Raw genomic sequence first — 23,026 nt, forward strand, 5'->3', positions numbered from 1 at the left:
CACATTACTACACTCCTGGAAATTGAAATAAGAACACCGTGAATTCATTGTTCCAGGAAGGGGAAACTTTATTGACACATTCCTGGGGTCAGATACATCACATGATCACACTGACAGAACCACAGGCACATAGACACAGGCAACAGAGCATGCACAATGTCGGCACTAGTACAGTGTATATCCACCTTTCGCAGCAATGCAGGCTGCTATTCTCCCATGGAGACGATCGTAGAGATGCTGGATGTAGTCCTGTGGAACGGCTTGCCATGCCATTTCCACCTGGCGCCTCAGTTGGACCAGCGTTCGTGCTGGACGTGCAGACCGCGTGAGACGACGCTTCATCCAGTCCCAAACATGCTCAATGGGGGACAGATCCGGAGATCTTGCTGGCCAGGGTAGTTGACGTACACCTTCTAGAGCACGTTGGGTGGCACGAGATACATGCGGACGTGCATTGTCCTGTTGGAACAGCAAGTTCCCTTGCCGGTCTAGGAATGGTAGAACGATGGGTTCGATGACGGTTTGGATGTACCGTGCACTATTCAGTGTCCCCTCGACGATCACCAGTGGTGTACGGCCAGTGTAGGAGATCGCTCCCCACACCATGATGCCGGGTGTTGGCCCTGTGTGCCTCGGTCGTATGCAGTCCTGATTGTGGCGCTCACCTGCACGGCGCCAAACACGCATACGACCATCATTGGCACCAAGGCAGAAGCGACTCTCATCGCTGAAGACGACAAGTCTCCATTCGTCCCTCCATTCACGCCTGTCGCGACACCACTGGAGGCGGGCTGCACGATGTTGGGGCGTGAGCGGAAGACGGCCTCACGGTGTGCGGGACCGTAGCCCAGCTTCATGGAGACGGTTGCGAATGGTCCTCGCCGATACCCCAGGAGCAACAGTGTCCCTAATTTGCTGGGAAGTGGCGGTGCGGTCCCCTACGGCACTGCGTAGGATCCTACGGTCTTGGCGTGCATCCGTGCGTCGCTGCGGTCCGGTCCCAGGTCGACGGGCTGCACCTTTCGCCGACCACTGGCGATAACATCGGTGTACTGTGGAGACCTCACGCCCCACGTGTTGAGCAATTCGGCGGTACGTCCAACCAGCCTCCTGCATGCCCACTATACGCCCTCGCTCAAAGTCCGTCAACTGCACATACGGTTCATGTCCACGCTGTCGCGGCATGCTACCAGTGTTAAAGACTGCGATGGAGCTCCGTATGCCACGGCAAACTGGCTGACACTGACGGCGGCGGTGCACAAATGCTGCGCAGCTAGCGCCATTCGACGGCCAACACTGCGGTTCCTGGTGTGTCCGCTGTGCCGTGCGTGTGATCATTGCTTGTACAGCCCTCTCGCAGTGTCCGGAGCAAGTATGGTGGGTCTGACACACCGGTGTCAATGTGTTCTTTTTTCCATTTCCAGGAGTGTATGTTTCCACATGTTCATAAATTTCAAATGGCATTTGTCAGTTGGCATTTATGTTAACGTTGACGCCACTGTAATGGCTTAACTATCCAGGCATTGGTCGATACGGCATGACGGTAACTTATCGGTGACTGATGATAATCGAGATGGGTTGAAATGTTAATGACTTGGAAATGAGTGGTCTGAATCTCTCAGAGGACCCAAGGGCCCCAGGAGCTTCCAGGCTTTATTCCTTTCAAACGTCCTGAGATTCCGGATGTACCGGTTTCGAGATGCAGCACAGGAAAGACAAAAATTGGATGGCAGCGTCTTGTACCACTGGAAGAAGTGTGGGATTAACGCTTCGTGAGCAACCCAGCGACCCCCTTTCACACCGGTTGCACTGCGCAAAACCAAAAACTTCGGACAGCAGCGCCGCTCCGCGCAACAACGAACAAGTTGCGCGCTGTGTCGATACAGCAAAGGATAGGATTTGTTCGTGCGCTGCCCTGTTTGGACGGTTTCTGTCGTTTTCCACTGCTGCTGAAGCGCGCTGGTGCCCATCGGAGCACTGCTGCTCACCTATGAACACTGCAGCATTCTGCGCCGCTCAGCGCCGTTTGTGCCGCAGCGTGTCGCGCTCGCTGTCAACACGCTTATGAAGCTTTTCTCTTTTTTCCAATTTGTTGGCTTTCGGGCCGTACTCATTCAGTCATCTCAATAGCTGATGCCAATTATGAAGATACGAACGTAAGAACAATTCAACACCAAGTTCCCGGCCTGAGAAAATTCCGAGGCTTAATGACGTACCCTGCGTGTAACGCTTGCCGCAATGCTGTTTCCTGTAGCACAAGAAACTTCTGTATAGGCCAACAGTCCGAAGTAGCGAAGACACACTGGGGGCATGCGTACTTCAAAATGGGGTGATATCACTTGATACAATGTTTCACAGTTACTCTAAAATTCAATTATAGAATACTACCGTCAGGTGCGTTCAACGAATCTTTCATACCAATGTAAGTAAATTCGACCAACTTTACAGAGTTGAACGTAGTGTCCTGTTTTTTTCGCCCAAATTATTTACTGAAATCCAATTATCTTCACCACGAGAGCAGTGAATGTTACGCAAAATAAACATTAAAATTTGTTTTATGTGCTCAAAAAATTTTGTAATGGCAGGAAAACAGTTTATTGTGAGGCTAGGGCCAATGATGGTACCAACAGAAAGCAACGTGAATGGGGTGAAAATGCAAAATCTGGGAATGTAAAAACAGTTCATATATACACTCTGACACAAAAAAGACGATCCACGAAGGAGTTTTCCGAACGAGACGGAAATCGGTAGATGTGATGTACAGGTACAAACAAACCAATTACTTTAATTTCAGAAAAAATTGTATGATTTATTCAAGAGAAAGAGCTTCACAAATTGAGAAATTGGCCCAAAGGGCTCTGAGCACTATGGGACTTAACTCCTGAGGTCATCAGTCCCTTGGAACTTAGAACTACTTAAATCTAACTAATCTAAGGACATAACACACATCAATGCCCGAGGCAGGATTGGAACCTGCGACCGTAGCGGTCGCGCGGTTCCAGACTGAAGCGCCTAGAACTGCTCTGCCACTCCGGCCGGCGCAGTTGGTCCACCTTTGACCCTGACGCAAGTGGTTATTCGGCTTGGCATCAACTGAAAGATTTGTTGCATGTCGTCTTGAGGTGTAACGTGCCAGACTGTGTCGAACTGTCGCGTTAGATCGTCAAGATCCCTTGCTGGTTGGAGGGCACTTGCCCATAATGATACAAATGGAACCAGCTGGGGACAGATACGGTGACTCAGATGGGAGAGGCAGTGTTTGGCAAGCAAGAAAATAAGCAGTAAAACTGTTGCTGCGTGGGGGGCATTGTCTCGATGAAATGTAAACCCAGTTTGGCTTGTCATGAACGGAAAGAAAATGGAGTGTAGAATAATGTCGACGTGCCACTATGCTGGTCGCGGATGATAACGAAAGGGGTCATGTTCTGAAATGAAATGGCACTCCAGACACCTTCGGCTTGGACCCTCACTCACTGGAGTAGATTTGCCTTCAGTGATGAGTCCCGCTTCGAACTGATCCCCAATGACCAGCAAAGACGCGTCCGACGACGCCTGCTACAGAGGTGGGATATCAGCCTCACTGTCGCCTACCATAAGACCTGACAACCAGGACGATGGCCTGTCGCGCTATTTCATTTCATTTCATATCAGGTTTCCTTTGGCTGTCATCCGCAATTGATAACATATGGCGCTTTATGGGCAGGGCCGGCTGAAGTCGCCGTGCGGTTCTAGGCGCTGCAGTCTGGAACCGCGAGACTGCTACGGTCGCAGGTTCGAATCCTGCCTCGGGCATGGATGTGTGTGATGTCCTTAGGTTAGTTAGGTTTAAGTAGTTCTAAGTTCTAGGGGACTAATTACCTCAGAAGTTGAGTGCCATAGTGCTCAGAGCCATTTGATTTTTTTACGGGCAGGTCGCCACAATCAGCTCGAAAGTCTGACTATATAACGCGCCAATTGGACAGAATTTAGCATGATATCTCTCAGGAGGATGCCCAACAACTGTATCAACTAATTCCAAGCCGAATAACTGCTTGCACAAGGGCCAAAGGTGGGCCAACGCGTTATTGACTTGCTTAATTTGTGAAGCTCTTTCTCTTGAATACATTATCAAATTTTTCTGAAATTGAAATCGTCTGTTTATCTGTACATGTGCATCACATCTACCGATTTCAGTTTCATTGGGAGAATTCCTTCGTGGTGCGCTCTTTTTTCTTAGAGTGTATACATACATAATGATGTACGGATAGCACTGTGCTCCAACTGTATAAATTACATGTAAATGTTTTGTCCTTACTGTCATGAAAACTGACGGCCGCCTGTGAGGGGATCATCATGAATCGCGGCGACTTCAGTTTAATTATTGTTCTTGAACAGAAGTGTCATTTCTGTCTGTCTTATTGAGCATTGTTTTCAGTTACCGTCGTCCTATACTGTAGCAGTTCTTTCTATGAATGGTCCAAGTTTCACTGAGCAGTGTTACTTGGCAATGACACATTTTGCGAAAGCTACTTTTCGTCCTTCAGTTTTTCTCACCAGTGTAGGAAGGACATGGCTGAGAAATTGTATAGACACAGCCAAGAGACTGTTTGCAGAATTAATCTTTGACTCAGAGTGAAAGGTTCGTTCTGCAAATTTTATATTACTTATTGGTATTAAAATACAGGGTGTCTCAGGAGGAGTGATCAATATTCAGAGATATGACAGGAACGATCATTCAGTGAAAAAAGAGCCTAGTAAACATGGGCACAAAAATGCGTACCTTAAGGACTGTGAACACTTGTTCATATTCGCTCTCGTGTGACAGTTATCTTCTACTGCAAGCTCTTTGTTGTCCATATTTTGATAGGTGGTAGTGTGGACAACACAAGGAAAGGAAGTCCAGTAACATGGGCTCTAAGGTGCATGCCTTAAGAGCTATGGGCAGACGTTCATCTTCGCTGCTGTGGAACACAACTACTGAGAAACTGTTCATAGCTATAAAGGCATGAATTTTGGAGCCCATAAGCCTGTATGTTGACCATTTCACCTGAGGCACCGTGTAAAGATAATGCGTCGTACCTGCAAAAGTATCTGTGAAATGATATTCAGTTGCTGCTCAAAATTACTTCTAACACAAAGTGCACAGTAACGATATGTGCACTCTTTACAGAGTAATTTATCATCGCTCTTACAGGACTACAATTAATCAAGACCTATGGCCATATTTTCATACCTGAGACAGCTGTGTCACTGACTGCAAGAGCAGCGATAATTCCAATAGTAGTGATATTCTTCATGAGGCGTACAGTGTCCTTGTCCCTTTCCTTTTGGTGGGGAACTATAGGCTGCATATCATTTGTAATCTTGAATTTTCCTACTTGTCCACTATACTTAGGACATGTATTATCGTAATGGCTTGCAGCCATTGAAACTGAACTTCCCTTAGTTGCAGCAGACAGGTCACGTAGCATATCATCTAGAGAGCATATGCAGGAAGACTGATTTATGTGGCATTTTCCCCCTTTAACTGCCAATGTCATTTCCCCAGGCTGCACAGTCTCTTGAGTAACCTCCTCAGATGCTAAATATTCTTCATATACTTCTTCTTCTCTCATTGTCTCTTCAGTTTCAGTTATTATTTCCCTTTCAGTTGTTCCTTCCTCCTCAGTAGTTTTCATCACATTGGTGAATTCCTGCTCGTTATTTTTCTCTTCCTTTTCAGTTGTCTCCCCCTCTTCAGCTTCAGTTGTCTCTTTCACTACAACTTCAGTTGTTTTCACCTTTGCACTTGTTGCTTTCTCAGTTTCTTCTTCTTCAGTTGTTCCCTCTTTCTCAACTGTTTCAGTTTCAGGTTTGTTTGTCGATGGCTCAGTCTCTTTATGCATTTTTTCTGCTGTTTCAGTTGAAGTTGCTTTTCCTTCCACTATTTCTTCTTCTCCCACCTCTTCTCCTTCTCCCCCATCTTCCTCTTCTTCTATTCCACCTTCTTCGTACTCAGACATTGGGACCAGTGTACTTGCAAATCCTTCAGTTGTCTCTTCTTCTCCTATATCTTCTTCTCCTAGTTCTTCTCCTACTTCTTCTTCTCCTTCTACTCCACCTTCTTCTTCCTCTGATGTGGGGACCAATGTTCCAACAATTCCTTCAGTTGTCTCTACTTCTCCTACATCTGTTCCTTCTAGTTCTTCTCCTACTTCTTCTCCTCCTCCTACTCCACCATCTTCTTCTTTTTCTTCTTCTTCTTCTTCTTCTTCAGATGCTGGGACCAATGTACCTGCAATTCCTTCAGTTATCCCTTCTCCTCCTTGTCCTTCTTCCTGTTCTTCTTCTCCTTCTACTCCATTTTCTTCTTCCTCAGATGTTGGGGCCAATGTACCTATAATTCCTCCAGTTGTCTCTTCTTCATCAACTTCTTCTTCTCCTATGCCTTCTCCTACTTCTTCCTCTCCTTCTGCTTCACCCCCTTCTTCCTCAAATGTTGGGGCCAACGTCCCTATAATTCCTTCAGTTGACCCTTGTTCTCCTACTTCTTCATATCCACCTTCTCCTATTTCTTCTTCTGCCTCTTCTGTTTCCTCCCCCTCTTCTCCCTCAGATGTTGTGGCCAAAGCAGCTGTAATTTCCTCAGTTGCCTCTTCAGTAGTCTGTTGTAGTTCAGCTACTTCCACTGCCTCTGCTGCTGATCCTGCATCACTATCTTCAAGACTGCTCTCCTGTGTGTATTCCTCTGGTACTGTTTTCAATTCTGCTTCATTTTCTGTTGCATCTGTTTCTGTTTCCTCAATGGCTTCATATTCTGTTGAACTACCACTGATTTCTACAGTTACTGCTGGAGCTTCGTTCTCCGTGTACATTTCAGTTTCTGGGTACCTTGTTAGTGGCACTGTAATTGCAGTCTCTTCCTCTTCTGTGGCAGTAACATCTTCTTCTCCACTCACTTCTCCTTCCCCTTCCACTTCCCCTCCCTCTTCCCCTCCTTCCGCGCCTTCAAGTGTGAAACTGCCTTCAGTGTCATATGTCTCGGTCAACACACTTTCATGTGAGACACTTTCAGTTGATTCTACTTGAAGTAACGTCTCTTTTTCATTTTCTTTCTCACTCGCAGAAATACTTAGGATTTCAGTATCAGAGCTGTTCTCATACTCCCCTGCTTCTTCTTCAGTCACTTGTTCTGTTACCTCAGTCTCCTCAGGCATAACGTTAGCAGTAACTGTAATTTGTGGTGTGATTTTCATTTTGTCCATAGTAGTGAGGAAAGTTGAAGTTAATATCAGCTTCCCTGGAGTTTCTATTGTTTCAGGCACTGCAGTACCCTCATTTTCATTTTCCCCTTCATTTTCCATTTCCATTTCAGTTGTTTTAATCTCCATTGTGTCTACATTTTCAGTCATTTGATTTTCATCTTTATTTTCCACTTTGGAATTATATGTTTCTGTAATAGCTGTATGTACTTTCTCGTCTGGTATTTCAGTTTCAACTTGAGATTCAGCCAGAACCACTGTTTCACTAGTGAGTCCATCTTCTGGTATAGGTCCCACAGTAGAATCAGTTCCCCCTTCGGTCATAGGCCTTTCACTTGTAAGTGGCCATTCATTCAACTTTGCTGTAATCTGATTTGCACTTACAACTGCTTCATTACTTACTTCAAACTCAGGCCAGTCTTGCACTAGTGTTTCATGTGGGACAATTTCTGTGAAGCTTACAGGCTGTAGTGACATAAATGTGGATACCTCAACGTAGGTGTTATCTTCTTCAATATAGTCATTTGCTTCTGTAACATCTTCTGGTTCAAAATTCCACCGATTCTTTGCATCAGGTTTTGGTATGACTGGTACAGTTGGTATACTCATTTCATATTCGTCTTCTTCTTCTTCATCAGAGACAATGTCAGGTATTGTGGTAACAACAATATCACTCTCAGTAATTTCAAAAGACGTGTCATAGTTTTCAGTCAAAGTATCAGCCTGGTCAGCTCGAATTTTTAAATTCCGTAACAAGTCCTCTTTGTTGACTCTTTTGTCGCTTGATTGACTGCTTAGCTGTTGTTTATAAACATTAAAGCTGTAGTTATGTAGGTTCGTGTCTTCAATACCTTGCTTTGAAGTCACATTTTCGTCAAACAGATTACTGTCTTTGTTCATGGTTATGATACTGCTATTCTCTTGCCCTCTGTTCCTATGTTCATTTTGTTGGATATCTTCACTTTTCGACAGCTGTATATCGTTTACACGGTTATGTGATTGTAACTTAGGATTCTCTACAGGATGAAATTCCGTAGGCTTTCTGTTACCGCCAACTAATCTGTTTTTGTCTATTTTATCAGACATTTGAATTTTTTCCTTATCCCGAGAGCGAAAGGGTTTTTGAGGCAACTTCTTATTTGGAAGCAATCTTGTTCTCTCACCAGAATCATCATTTTTTCTTTTCTCAGCAAGATTTGACCCGGTTCCAGTGGTTCCAACAACCCCTTTTCCAAATACATGCATCGAATCTGATAACAGTACAGGTTTTGAGTCTTGTACGTTTGCATACGATAAATGTTTTAGTTGGTTGGCATGCTGTAAATGATGATGCCTGTACAAATTCTGCAATTCAGAAATTTTGTTTTTGGTCTCAGAATCTGACAAGCCTGCAAATTTTATGGGAGGTATTACATTTTCGGAAATATTCATGCTGCTAAAGTGTTGCGCGTTATGAGTGTTCCTATATATGGAACTACCCACATCTGTGTGATGTCCACTCAATGGTCCCCATTGTTCTTGTTTCAGATGGCTCCCTGCATTTAAAATACTTTTTTGTGGATGCTCATCATTAACAATTCTTTCACCGGGTAAAAATTCGCCACTCGAGAACTGTTTACTATTCCCAGTGACGGTAATGCTTTTTTGTTTCACTTCATCTCCCTTATCTAGAACTTTTGTTGAAAGGGCAGGTCGATTCCACTTGTGTTGCTTCAGTTCGTGGTATTCATGATCGGATGCTGCTGCACTGCACGGGAGGAAGTGGTGAAAACCATCTGAGCAGTAGTAACTCATGGCATAAGAATTCATTTTATCTGTTAATTTATGATTTTCTGGCTTCACCTTTTCATCGGCTGAAACATGTTTTATTAGGTTGTACCTGTAATTAAGTTTTGGACTACGAGGACGTTTGAAGAGTCCTGATTTTCCTACTGTTTCCACACTCATTTTTTTCAAGTAGTGTGTTTCATTGGCAACAGATTCACGACTGGATGTAACAGGTGATTTTAAATTAATGCCTAAAAAATTATTTTCGAAATCTACACTTTTAACAACGTTTTCTGATTTCATGTCACGAGGTGAACTTCCACTGAAGCTACCATATTTATGGAGAGACAGTTTATTTAATGGGACTGAATTACTTTCATAATATTTTACTTCTGATTGTTTAGGTTCTCCAGAATTAGGCTCTGTGAGTTTGGTCTGCTGATTACTACTCATTTCTCTTTCATAAGTGGACCTTTTCTTTCTTATATGATGCCTTTGTTTGTGTAAAGGATTTCCTTCATCTAATGCATTTCTTGTACTTTTACTTCTGTATTGTCTCTGATTTTCCTTAAAACTGGCAGAGTGGTCTAAGTAACGTCTTTTTAGAGGATTGTGTTTGTGCTTAGAATGCTTGCTGGGATATGTGTGTGTACGTTTTTTACTATTAAGATTTCTGTTTCTGTCCTTATTCTTTTTTCCTCTCTCTTTCTTTGCCTTGATCTTTGTACTTTTGTGCTGATGTAATGAAGTTTTGGAATGCTTACTGTGTGAGTGAGAGGAATTTATCGACTTTGGCTTGTGACTTAGCTGCTGTATCTTGTGAGTGCGACTTCTCACTTGCAGTGCAGAGGTCGGAAGAATATGTTTCTTTGAATTTTTATCAGATCCATACTTTCTAACCTCGAGAGTTTGATGTATGTTGTCATCTTCTACAGGAAATCTCTCAGCATTATTTACTACTCTGCTGCGCATAATTTTAGGAACATCATTTTTGATTGCTTCAGGTTTCTTTATTTGAATTTCGTGTGGTTTCAAGCCATTTCCGCTGCTACTAAAATGTGCAGATTTCTTTGTCTCTAGGTCTGTAGTGAGATAAACAGGTTCTGAATGAATTGAACTTTTCCCATGTCTCTCAGTCTTCTTTATACTGGAGGAAATGCTTTGAGATTTTGCCACACTGTGACCTCTGAATTTGCGATGTAGCCTTTTTGGCATTCTTCGTGCTCTTACTCGGTCCCTAAAGTGAAGAGAACGTTTGGAATTTAGAAACGAATCATTCGATTTTGGGTGAACCATAAATTTAAAATCATTATTATTTACTTCTCGTTTAGCGCCGATGTTTTGTAATTTGCCATACTCAAGTAAAAGTTTGTCACTTACTTGATCACCCTTATCATCTTCATAATCAACCTTACCCTCATTTTCTTGGAGAATTTTTCTGCCATGCTGGAGTGAATGTACAATTTCAATATTGTCTAAATCGAGATGATGCTTCCAATCTTCATCTGAAGAATCAAAGTCATCACCAGCACTACCACCATTCTTAGGTGACATAGGAACATTCTGCTTACTTCTAGCACTAGCGATGAGTTCTGGAGAATTTGTTGCCATTTTTAGATTCTTTGCATTGTTCGTGTCTGTGAAAGGATACTGAACTTGCTGGTAATTGACTCTTACAGGAATGTTTCTCTGGTTAGGTGCTCCACATTCTCCAACTGTCTGTCTTCTGTTCTGTAAAGATTCCTCCTGTAAATTACTATCTTCATCATCAGTATTGCTAGCAAAGGACGTAGTGATAGTGTATGAATCCCGCAGGCGACTAGCCCTTTTCCCAACCAACCTTTGAAAATTATTTTCTTCTGGAACATACCTGACATGTGTAGGAGATATGTCCATCCAGTCCGATCTCTGATAACGATGTTTATTTGTTACACTTGCTGAAATTGTTTCCGAATCAGGTACGTTGTCTCCAACAGAGTTCTCTACATTTTTTGTCTGTGACAATGACTCTAATTTAGATGTTACATCATTCAATTTCTTGTCTGCACTATGTGACAAAGTTTTAGGATTTGACTGACTTAGAAGAAAATCTGTTAGAGTTGACTGACCATGTACTACATTTTCAATGTTCTGATTTGAGCTAAAGTATGAGATAAGTGGGTAATGGTGAAGAGCACCATTTTGAAAATATGACTTTTTGTAAGGATACTGATTTGAACTAGTTTCCTCATGAGACATAGCATTTCCCATAGCCTCATCTTTGCGCCTGAAGGGAAAGTTGCTTAGAGACTTGTAGTTACTTGGGGGAAGATCATTTTTTGGAGCCTCCTTCAAATCAAAATTTTGCTTATAACTGTTTGGAGTCCCACGAAAAGTATGAGATCTACCACCATGTCTGACAGAATGTTCAAATAATGCAAGTCTTTCCCGAGGACTTTTTGCAGGAAACACTGTACCGTGATGGAAGTGAGGGATCGTGTGATAAGCCCGAGTCAAAGTTGCATGCTGTAATTCTTGGTTATGACTTTGTATCACATCTGCATTTGATTCATTCTCTTTTGGAAGGCATCCTGTCAGTACATGGAAATCCTGTATCTCTCCTTTAAGAGCACCTTTATTTTTGTCATATTGTATCTTTAGTCTGAGATCTAAACTGGCATCTACTTGGTCTGCACCACTGAATTTGGGATTACTTTCAGTTGCCTCATCGTAAGTTGGTGTATGTGTATGTCCTTCGACAGCATTGCTAATCTCTGTCGTAATGGACTCGGATGGAGTTTGAGATTGGTCTGTACTGTGGTTACCACCAACAGTGGTGTTATTAACACTGGGCTCAGTAGATGACGTTTCTGAATGATGTGGAGAAGCTGTTGTTGCGACAGTCATTGACTGAGTACTTCCACTTGGCTCTGTGCAGGATGAATTGTTGCACAAAGTAGTGTCATGTACTGTGTTATGTGGTTCTGTCATCTGTACTGGCACCAGACTACTTAGAACGCTACTGTTCTCTTCCATGCCTTGTGCCTGTGTCGAAGCATTAACTGTAGTGTTATTTGTATTGTGACCTTGGTTTTCTCCTGTAGATACATTTTTGTCTGGCACTTCACGTCTTTGTTTGGATTCAAAACGGCCACCAGCAAATAACTGTTCATAGCCATGTTTAGGTTTGTCCGTGTCGACAGTACTCCAGTAAGAGGAATGTCTCACTCGGGGAGAGGGTCTCAGAAGCCAAGCCCTCACTGCCTCCCGGTCCTTGACGATTCTGGTTTGCTGGTGTTTACCAGTATTTGGCGGCCAACTTGATGGTTCGTATTTGCCATTTCGAACACTGGGACGCAAATGATTCCGGGCCAACTGCGACTTTAGAAAATAGTGTGATAGCCCAGATTTCCTCTTCTGTTGGTGAGGAGACACAAGGTGACCCTGTAGATGCGAAGTTCTTCCAACTTTGCTTCGTCGCCTAAGAGATCTCAAACGAGTTACATATGATGAACCATCGTGATGCAAACTGGAACTTCTCTTAGGAGAACGCTGTGTGGCGTTATAGTCGTCTGGATGCCTCCTAAAATCACTGTACTCACCAGGAAACTGGGACGAGAATTGCAAAGGCAGTGTTTTAAGATCTGACTGTTCATCTATGTCAGTTTGTTCTGGTAGTGTTCCAACAACTAAATGCCGAGGCATCCTTGGATATACTTTCGGCAAAACTGTCTCTTCGTCATCTTCATTCTCTTCTAGCCACAAGAGCCTTCTTGTATGTCTTTTCCCTTTATTAATACCGCTAAAGAGCTCTCCTCCATCAGTCACCATTTTGCGATTATTAGATTCATCATTCTTATCCTTTTTGAGAATTGTTGCTTCATCATTCTCCAATGTCTGCTTCATTACGGCAACAGCAGGATCTTCTGGATGTCTGACAGACGTTTCTTGCGTATTTGTTCTACTAAATCTCTCTTCAGCAGTATGCCTATGGGTTTTGCTGGGCTTCTGAGATATTTCTGCTTGCAAAAACCTAGCAGAGCTACGCTTGGGTGATCCGCTGGTCTCTTCACCAAATGTACGTTTGGACAGGGAATGTCTATGTGCAATTCCAAATTTATTTATCACTTCTCTTTCTTTTTCTTTCTTCAAAACACCAGAGCGTATATATCTACCATTACCTACTCCATTTCCTACTCTTTTTCTTGCTCCTCTCCCAGTTCCTAAATTTCCATTTCGCCCTTCTGACAGAGGCTTTGTCAGCAAAGATTTTAGTTTCCTTTTCACTACGCCAGCTGACGGTTGGTTTGGGGTTTGCAGAAATCTAATCAGGTCATCAACGTTTCTTAACTGTACATTCGGGATGTTGCTAACTCCATTAGCTATCGTGCTACTTCCACTCCACTGCTTGCAGGACGAATTAATGCATGTATTGCTGTCTTTGTCTGTGTTGTGTATCTCTGTCACTTGTGCTGGCACCAGATTGACTGGGTAAGGCTTCGGTGGTACACTTTGGCACTCTTTGTTGGTATCATAAAGAACTTCTCCATTAGGTCCCACTACCCTGAGAGGCACTGTTCCTCCACCTTCTGGCATTATCTTTAGACCACCGGGTCGTGAATGGTAAATACTGAGAGAGAGTAATCGTGGATCATTGGTGGCTAACAGAGTCTTACTTTCCTTGCTGCGACCCACGTTATTCTCTTGTGATTGGATACTGTTATGAAACTCTGCCACATTTCCACTATTGGGTTCTGCGCCCAGAGCAAATTTTGTGCCTTCATTCTCTGTGAAATAACTGTTTTCTTGTCTCTTTGTCTGTCCAATTCCCTCAGGATATACGCCTGGTGCAAACTGAAACACTGTGGTATTCGATTCAGGTCCATTAAAACTTGGAGTGCGCTGCATCCCTGGCAAACTCTGAAGGAACTCTGAAACTGTTCGTTGATGAAGACTGGATACGTCATCTTGAGAGCTGTAGCGACTGGCGGAAGCTTTTCCCTCGTTCTCCAGTTTGGTAATGTCGTCCTCATTCAAAGTTGGGTTTAGATGGAAGAGGAACTTCTTGCCTTTTTCGAGTGTGTTGCGTTTTATGGTCATGAAAGCACCCATTGGAATATCTTCAAAGTTACTACCATTGTGCTCAAAGACTGGCACTTCAAATTGTATTTTGACGATTGGGTTGTTTGTGAGTGTGTCATCGTCTTGAGTGTGAGCACCAGTACCCTCTTGGAGTAATTTCCACAATTCAGTTGGGATTTGTATTGTTAACTTATTTATTAGATGATCACCACAGCGCTGTGTATCTATTGACGTCTCCACCACAGTGCTCATGTGGTGTGATGTTTGTATCTCTTCAGTATCTTCATCTTGTAACTCTTCAGGATTCTGAAGCCAATCTTCTTCGCCATACTCATCATTTCCAAGGACACTAGAGCTTTCATCTGTATCGTAGGAATGATCTAGGTGAGAGTTATCATCGGTGTCATATAAGTGTTCCCTGTGAGGTTCTTCACCTGAATGGTACAAGTGATCAGTGTGGGAGAAAACCTCTGCATTATGCCAATGGCCTGGGTGAGGACTTTGATCTACATCAGGCCAATGATCTGTATGAGGATTGTGGTCTACATTGGGCCAATGATCTTTGTGAGGGCTGTTGTCCACATTGGGCCATTGATGTGGATGAGGGCCATTGTCCACATTGGGTGGGCCATTGTCCACAATGGGCCAATGATCTGGGTGAGAGCCTTCACCTGAACTGTGGTAATGATCTGTGTGAGAGGTTTCACCTACATTATGATAACTGTCTGGGTGGGAGTCTTCGTCTGCAATGTGTATATGACCTGCATGGGAGCCTTGGCCTGTGTCATCTAAAAAACCTGAATGAGAGCCTAAATGGTTAATATGATCTGTGTGAGAACCTCCTCCTGTTTCATGAGTGTGATCTCCATGAGGATCCCCAGCATGAAAACCTACTCCTGTTTCATGAATGTGATCTCCGTGAGGACCCTCAGCAGTTTCATGAATTTGTTCCATATGAGATCCTTCACGTGGCTCAGGAGAATAATTTAATTTTGCACTGTTTGTGTAAAGTATATCTTTGTTAAGAAAATTAGATGCTGGATTCTCTACTTGTTCCGATGAGCTGATAATTGGGTCTTTATATATTGTTGATTCAAGATTTGGCTTTGGAGTCTCTTCTGGATGAATCTTACTGAAAATGTTGTCCAGAAGACTTGGATTTTCCTGAATAATTTCGCACAAGTCTTTGATTTTGTCAACAGTTATTCGTATTTCTTTTTGCTTTTTGACTAATGCCCCATCATTAGGACTAGTGAACTGTTGTAGTTGGTTACTGTCATTAATCTCTTTCAAATTGTCCTTTTTCTGTTCGTCTCCAGGAGGAAATAGATACCGTTCACCAATGTTCATAACCTTCAGAAGGTCTCTCAAAAAGTCGTCATAGATGACCACTTGACGTTTGGCTCTTGGCAGAAGAAATGTATTAGGTAATTCATGTCCATATGCCTTGCGATCGTTGCAGATTGACTTGATCGCGGCCATTTTTTTCATCCAAGAATCTGTTGCTACTGACTGTGGAATAAATTTTTGAAAATTTGATTTTCTAACGTCAGAACTTGGGCCAGCATATTGTTCATGCAATCTCCTGACAGAACTTGTAAGTGAGAGATCATCTGCAGAGTTCTGTTGTGAATTTTGAAGTTGCACTTGAGAACTTTGTTCATTTCCTTCACGGCTTCGTATATTCCCCAGATGATCTTCCCCAGCATTATCATGTTGCTTCTCATCCAACACTTTTTCCACGTGGGAATCGTCGCCAAACTTGCGACCAGAAATTGTGCTATCTTGTAATGGATGGATGAATCCAGAACTCTGTAGTATTGCTGCTTGCTGTCTTCTTATTTTAGCATAGGAAGGTATATCTACAGAAATTCTGAGAACAGCAGGAATATTGTTTCCTCTTACTGGTACCGTATCGCCTTTTATGACATTGGTACCAGTCGGGCCTACAATTTCTACAGCACCTCTGCTCAGCTGATTTTGCTCATTTAGGCCTGACGGGGCAGATACCTGGCCTTGAGCTGACCGTGGTTGAAGAGCTTGTAAAACCTTGGCTTGCATATTGATGCGCTCATTCAGCCACTTCTGATATGCGGCACGGGCAGCATCAGAATCTGTGTTGGAGTAGAGCTGTGATTCTTCTCGTTGGTGTTTTGTTGGCTGATGACTCTGTAAGGATTTAAAATCATTAGCTACCAGTGTCCCAAAGTGATGAAACTTCCCAATTTCTGAACCAGCTTTCTTGATGTGAGGACTAAAGCTATTAACACTATGAGAGAGGGGTTGTCGCATGATAGCCTCAACACCAGTCTGATGAACATTCTGTGACAAAAGTGACCCCAGTTGTTGTTGTTGCTGCTGCTGTTGTTGTAGTTGTTGTTGAAACTGCCCTTCACTGGTGACAGAATTCGTTCCATTCACTGTAAGTCCTGGAGGTTGTTCACCCAAGTCACCTACGAGTGACATGTTAGACCAGTTTTCAGGGGCCTTTGTGGAACTCAAAACATTCTCATGTACGTCACTGTTCCCCTTCACAGGCGTTTCTGCTACTTCTTCCGACACAGACTCGTTAAACATCAAAAAACCACTACGTCCAGAGCCTTCTGATACTTGCTCAACACTTCTCCCTGAAAAAGGGTATAGAGGTGCTTCAATTTTCGTAACTTTTATAGCTTTGGGGTATTCATATTGAATAGTAGGCTCCGGTGACGCCGATACTGGAGTATCCTCCATGACTCTGTTGGGGAGATCTGAGTTATGGAAAGCATATGTGGACTCGTTGCTCGTTGGTATTGGAATCTGCACGTTTTTCTGTTCAGCAAGCGTATAATTGTATATGGGTATATAATTCTGAGGTGGCACTTTGTCTGAATCTAGAATTTTATTCTCATTTGTTGCTTCATGACTGAGTCCTACGATTTGTGATGGAATATTCTCTTCTTGATTTTTAGCCCCTGCTGATGGAGGCGTCTGATAGCCTTCGAAAGATCCATAGTTATTCTGAGACCCAAGCCATGTTTGAGGTGCATTTGGAATGTTCATTTCTGGGTTCTGAAATACACCTGATGTTTCAACTTGTGCACTATTAGGTACAAAATAGCTACTGTGAAGACTTTCACTGTATTCTGGGTCATTCTGAGGGATAAATTCTATATTATCTCTGTTTGCTGTGTTTGAAGTCTGACTATATTGGTTTTCTGAGCCAGCAAACATGTTCAATAACTGATCCTCAGGTATGCTATTCTGTGATTGTGGTTCATAATACTGTGAAGCGTCTAGGTTGTAAAAATTCATTTCAGGCAAGCTTTGCTGAAACAAATCTCCTGAATTCATCTGAAGTGGTAGGGGTAGGACGAGTGGTAAATTACTCTGCATAAGGCCTGTTGTGTCACGGTCAAATTTACGTAATGCTCTCTGCACCCTAAGTCTCCTTGCAACAGCTGTGTCCGCTGTCGAACGCTGGCGTACATCGTCATAAACAAAGTTTCTCTTACGTTGGTCATTACTAAGCCCTTGTTTATATGCACCCTGTTCAAATTCTCCAGGCATCTGGGCAGAATTAACTGAGCCTGACACAGATCTCATGGATTTCAAGGGAGCCAAGCCATGCGAAGAGTCTTCATGGAAATGTTGCTCATCTGTGTGATCAACCCTGCCTCCTGGGAAAGCACCTGCAAATATTAAATGTTGCAGTCTTGGAGGAAAGTCATGGAAATGGTTGGCATTCTCAACAAAAGGGCGATGTTCAGCCTGGTCCAAGCTGATAGATGGAGAGAATGGGAATAACCTCCCACTGCGAAATATGCCTTGGATAGAAGCTTCTGGTAAATTTGTGAATGAGTTTTGATTACGGTCTGTTTGCTGGACGAGTGAAGTAAATTGAGGAGACACAAGATGTTGGTCTTGACTAGTAAATTCCGCGCCCATTCCATGACTCCACTGGGGGTAACTTCGAATGGCCTGAGAGTTCATTCCACCAAGATCCTGAATGTGTGGAACATCATGGCCACTAAACGACTGATGTCGCCATTGGTCACCTCCTAAATTGTTTGGTAGTGGGTATTCCAGTGTATCTTTATTCTTTCTACTTTGAGTCTCTTCACCGATAGAAGGGCCTAAATCAAAGTCCTGAGGTCCATAATCAACAGGTATCACTTCAGAGTAGGAATCCTCATAGATAGGTGTCATTGGACCTTCGTGAGTCCGTGCGATCGCCTGCTCTTCAGTAGGACCATTGAGTCCTGAAGCTGATATGGGCTCTCCTGGCCTTTTGATCAGCCCAGAAATTAATTTTCCCGCTATGGTATCCTCATGATGGAGGTCTTCCCCTCTTGATGACTTTTGTTTCTCCATTTCCGTAACTTTGTTCAAGTCCACTGCCTTATAAAATGGAAGAAGCTGTCCTGATGTGTCTGACTCAGTGGGCACCAGGCTTTGCTGATTTTGGATTCCTGTGTCATCTGAGGGGGTGGCATGCCACCACTGAAAACCCTTTTGCTCGTTATTGACACTTTTTATTCCAGCTTCATTTTCTGTTAGTCGATTGAAGAGCGCTGATGATTGTGCATCAGCGGAAAACCACTGAGAATTGTACACAGGATTTCTTGCCAGCTCATAGAGCCTGTGAATTTTCTCTTTGAGTGGCAAGACTTCAGAAGTATCCCCAGCAACGCCTGTATTTGACAGAAAATCAGGCATTTGGCCTACCCCCTTTACTATGTCAGAGAACATGGTTCTGCTACCTGGAATCACGACATCTCGACGCCTTTTTGGTTCTGTACTGGGAATAGTTTCAGAATATGAACTCGACAGTCCTTCATACTTTCCACTGTTAACGGTATTTTCGCTTACCTTTCCGAATCCATTCATAGGTCTGTGGTCTGAGGTCCTACCAACTTGACCTGGTAGGTCTTTTGTTGCCCATGAACTTTTGATTTTAGTGTTCTGTATATCTGGCCCTGCCGTTAATAGTTTATACCTATTGCCAACAGGCTTATGCCATTGTTTGCTCAAATCGTTTGGTACACTACTCATTGTCCCTGCCAGTATTCTTCCAGGATATCCTATGACCTCACTGTGATCCTTATTTGGTATTGGAGATTCAACTGTCTTTAATCCAAATGTTTCATTCAGTGCCAAGTGCGGTGGAAGTGCATTTTGGAACGCTACTACTTTTCCAGCAAGATTCTTTGTGCTCCATGAATCTCTGGTCCTAGTATTCTCCACATCTGTCCCTGTCGTCAACATTTTGTACCTCACACCAACTGGTTTCTGTATTTGTTTCTTCAAGAAATCTTTTGATGCAACACTCTCTTCTTCAGGCAATTTCGTTTGTAAATTATCAGTGCCACCGTTGTTTGATGCCGGAAAATCAGCACTGTTTGATTCAAATGTTTCATTCAGTGTCATCGGTGATAGAAGTAAACTCAGAGAGTTTGGCGCTTTCTCTGTGAGATCTTTACTGGTCCATGAATCTTTACCTTCTGTATTCTCTATATCTGTCCCTGTCAAATCCGTTTTGTACTTCTCAACAGCCTTTTGCCTCTCTCCGTTAAATAAATCTTTTGGTGCACCTGTTTCCGTTCCATGGAATATTCCTCCAGAATCATCAGAAACTTTACTCTGATCGTTATTTTGGCCTGGTGATTCAATACCTTTCGGCTCATAGTTTATTTTCAGTACTGCTGGAACTGGAGATAAGATCTTGGACTCTGTCAAATTAGCTGCAAATTCCTTTTCTAATTTAGAAATAAGTGGGTCAATGTCACTTCCAGTCCCAGTTCTGGTATTTTCATGTTCATGAGTTGTCTGCGTTGTTTGCGGCTTATCTGCTTTTCCAGCATTTACGATAGTTTGTTTGCTAATGGATGCAAGTGTAGATGGATTAACTGTAGCTGCTTCATGTTTTGTGGTTTGGCTGGGTGAACTAGACTGGATATGGAATAGTTTGCTCCAAAATCCACGCTCACGTCTGGAGTGCCTAGGCTCTCTGTAGAGTCTGCTTCTTTGTTCTCGCCACAGTCTAATGGGGCCACTCCTATCCTTTCCCCATTGCTCATCAGTTCTGCCTTGAGTCCCAGTAATGGCTCTACGTACTTCAGTCTGGCGTAACGGTGCCTCCAACGTTCGTCTCTCTTGGTATCGTCGAGGTCTATATGGTCTTCGCAAACTTTGTCGCTCTGCAATCTGTTTGGGCTCGATCTTGAACCAGTATCGATTACCAGCGACGCTGTCACTACTACTTAGCCATTTCCTCCGTTGTCTCATTTCTGGCTTCGCCCTCCAAGGATCAGCATAATGAACGCTGCTTTCTCCAGATGTGCCATCGGCATAGTAGTTCTCTTTCCTGACACACCTACCCAGACCTGGATGGAAGTAATTACCTCTGGCGCACCTTGTCCATCCATAAGCCCACCTCTTTTCCCTTCCATCCCCATCTCGCTCCACAGAAGTCCCACTGTTCCACCTCACAGAGCGGCTATCCAGAGCTACGGACGACTCAGAGCCTAGAGCCATCTCGGGGTGGATTTTCAGTGCAGCTGTGGAGTGTCTCCGCGTGTTTTCTGAAGTCTGTGATGTTCCAGAGCCAGAACCAGCCTTCTTCTGTGGGCAGGCTGACCCTGCAAAATTTGTAATGAAAATAAAACTTCCAAAGGGTTTCCCAATAACAATGCACAATTTAATTTTGGAATAAAACGTAATGCATACTTGAAAAGTTGAAATACCTTTATCTTAAATTCATCGGTGTACAATACAGATGCGTGTGAAATACAATATCGGACGAATATCCGCCAAAACGTTGTTGACAAACTTACTATTTTCGTTCTTGGCGAATTTTGTTTTATGGAGATTAGGCTGTATTACATAACTGCCTAAAGTTTCGTTAATTCTGGAAATATCATCAGAGACTATATAAACGCAGATAGCAGTTTTTTCGCTGAGAAAAAAGAGAAAGAAAGTCAAATTTCAGCTTTGTATGTACAGATATTTAGAAAACCCGACAGAATTTTGGGGTACAAAATCTGCTGAAAGCCCACTCATGTGGACAGATACCTTCACAAAAAAAATCCCAGTCACCATTCGAAGCAGAAAAGAGGACTGATCAGAACAGTGGCGGGCCAGACTAAAGGAATCTGTGAACCACAGTACTTGCGTGAACAGATCGACCACTTCAGGAACTGCTTTCAGAAGAAACTGTTCTCACAAAGGGATAATTACAGCACTGCATTCTAAAAGATCTGGAGCTTCTACTGAAAAAGAACCAACTAAATAGAAATTTTTCCTCCAACTCGTTGAAAGTCACAGACAGCTTCAGCAGAGTACTAAGATGCAGTTGTGACACAATGTGTAAGTCAACAAGAAAGGTGCGTGAATATTTGCGCACGGCAAAAGACCACGATTACTATTTGCCACAGCGGGAGTAGGTCTATACTGAGTATAACGGGTACAAGTGCAGAAATTTCTGCTGATGACTGAGGACGGTGTACTGAACAACACTACGTCAATATTTAAGTTCTTTGCAAACTAATAATTATAGCTATTACAAGTCGAACGTTTTTAGGTTGGGTAGTATCTCCATGCACCCGTGGCGCAAGCAAGCCACTAATTGTTCTTCCTCGCGATAACTAAAGTCGAGGTTACTCTACCGCAATTAACGACAAGAGGAATCTATCACGGTTCGTACGTACCGCTGTAAGCATTATCAGGTGTCCCAGAAGTCTTTCCCTGATTAGAAACATTCGGAAGGCATAAAATATGACCAACAGATAAATATTTTTTACCTTGAATTGCGTGTGACATATTCAAGCCTTTGTGTACATACTACTTCCTGTTACTGTATTTATTACGGGGCCCAGTGACGTAACATCAGCGGTATCGAACACCATTTTCAAACACCATAACACCATGTGCTGAAACCCAACGTGTCTCTTGGTATCAAGGGCATAGTCACCAAAAACAGTCCAGAGAAACTTCCAGACGACGTACAATAGACAGTCACCAGATGCTAAAAGCACATGCGAAGTTTAAGGACAGAGGGAGCGTCTGTGATCTCCGCAGAACAAGCAGGGCTGCACCTAGTGCGCACACAATTTAGACAGTGAGGGACGTCTTCGTGTGTCCCAAGAAGTCAGTCCGCGGAGCCTACACGAGAAATAAATTCCGAAAACATCAGTGCACCACATCCAACATTAACAACTTCTTTTCCCTGCGTACAATGTCCCTGAACCAACGGATTACCGTTCGCGTTATGACTTCGCTGTTGCCATGCTGGCTGCGACTGAGGAAGATGATGACTATCTAAAATGTGTCAGTTTATCAGATGAGGCCACATTTCATTTGAAAGATGTTGTCAACCAACACAATGCTAGTCTCCGGGAGTCCGAGAATCCCTACACTGCGTTTGAGACCGTCAGAGACTGCCCTAAGGTAAACGCATGGTGTAGCCTGATGCACAATAAAATGAAACGACAATCACAGCCAATACTTATCTTGATGTAGTTATTTGTTGAGCCACAGATGGATATTCTGGACTTGGCTGGCCGGTGTGGCCGAGCGGTTCTAGGCGCTTCAGTTCGGAACCGAGCGACCGCTACTGCCGCAGGTTCGAATCCTGCCTCAGGCATGGATATATGTGATGTCCTTAGGTTATGTAATATCTACAGCGCCTCTCGGTGTTGAAAAAACAAAAATTGCTCCCAAATTAGCTCCCATGTCCTTAAAATATCAATTCACAAAATGACCCGAGTCCCTCCATAAGTAGTAATTACGAAAAATAAATAAAAAACAAATAGAGGGAAATATCTAGTATAGAAAGCAAAAGAAAAGAAAAGGAAAATTTAATTATAAATTTTAGAAACATGGTAAGGGGGAAAAACAGTAGAAAATATTAAAATATTAGTTATTCCAATATGTAAGAAAATCAATATTATAGTCATAGAACGTAGGTCTGGGACACCAAAGATGGTGTTTATTAAAGT

This window comes from Schistocerca serialis, chromosome 10 (assembly GCF_023864345.2).
Source record: "Schistocerca serialis cubense isolate TAMUIC-IGC-003099 chromosome 10, iqSchSeri2.2, whole genome shotgun sequence".
NCBI lineage: Eukaryota > Metazoa > Arthropoda > Insecta > Orthoptera > Acrididae > Schistocerca > Schistocerca serialis.